Genomic DNA, 1,493 nt, shown 5'->3' on the forward strand with positions numbered 1-1,493 from the left:
AGTCGCCAGGACATCAGGAGCAGTAATAAAATAGGATTTATGTATGGTTCAGTGCAAGGTGTCCCTGCCCATGGCAGGGGGGTTGGAACTAGATGATCTTAAGGTCCTTTCCAACCCAAACTATTCTATGATTCTATAATTCTATGTTCACCTGTTCTGTTTTCCCTAGCTTTAAAATGAATTTTCTTCTCTTTGGAAAGGACTTTGAGCCAGAATTGTGGGGAATCATTTGTGTGTGGGTAAAAATGTACTGCGCTGAGAAAACTGCAGTGGGAAAGCATGGCCAGGTCTTAGAGAGCAGTGTGGCCAATGAACGGTCGAGTGGCTGCAGCCCCTTTCCAAGCCCAGTGATGGCTGTGAGAGCTGGCTGGTTTCACTGAACTGCCTTTCTGAGTGAGGAAGATAATCTTATTAGAGCAACCTCTGCAGTGTTGATGGGGTCTAACAGATGGATCAAGCTGTCCAAAGAGGCTGCTAGGAGCATCATTAGCACAAAACAAGAGGGAGGAATGTGATCCAGTAACTGTCCAGGGAATAACATCATTGTGAACTACTCTGTGAATGAAACAATAGAAGGGACCAGCTTCACCTTGCTGAAGGAAATATATGGGCCTGTAGGAATCATACGAAAGGCATGGACTTTGAAAAATGTTCTGCAGCTGAGCTAAGTAAGCCAACGTTGGGCTGACCATCTTTAAGCTCCTAGCCGTCTGGGTTAAAATGCCTTTCATATCTCAGTTCTGAAAACCTTGCTCTGCGAACACTAAACCTGTCACTGCCCTGACTTGAACCACCACACGGAGCCTATTTTCTGCTATTCAAGTTCTCTGTCCACAGGAGAGGATGGAGCCATCCCTGCTGGAGCTTGGTCTAGCTGCTTTTCTCACCTGGAGTTATCGCCACTGCTGCACTTCTTTGTGGCTAAAGCCCCTGCTGTGAACTGCCACTGAATGTCACCTAGCTGACTGATGTAGCAAAGTAGTAGATTTTGGGATATAAAGCTTTGTGTTCTGTCTCCTAGGCTTTCTGCCTGTCTCAGCCTCAGAAAGCATAAAGCAGAAACATGTTGTCTTCTTTGAGGCCTTGTACGTTCCACATCCCAACTGCTGATAGCAAAAGAGAGGTAATTTTAGGCACTGAAATGAGTAGTTGCAAGTTCTCGTTTTCTGCATATGTACTGTGAACACTATACTGCTATTCAGGAGTACCTAGTCCAGCCAGAAACAATGAAGACAAGCATGGCAATGACCAGAAATGCATTTCTGGACAGAAGCCCAGTCACTAGATGAGCTCCCTCTGTACCCAGTGGTCTCAAAATCTTACAGCTTCAATCAATTTTAAAACAGGCCTTTTCAAGGCATCCTCGAAATAATGACCTCTGGTGAGAAAGGTCCTTACTTGCTACAATACCCAGTGCTTGGCACAGAACAGCCTCTGTAACTCAGAACTCTCCTTGCTCGATGTGCAGCAGGAGTGACTTTCTGCATTATCTG

This window comes from Nestor notabilis, unplaced genomic scaffold (genome assembly GCF_000696875.1).
Source record: "Nestor notabilis isolate BGI_N333 unplaced genomic scaffold, ASM69687v1 scaffold5820, whole genome shotgun sequence".
Taxonomy (NCBI): Eukaryota; Metazoa; Chordata; class Aves; order Psittaciformes; family Psittacidae; genus Nestor; species Nestor notabilis.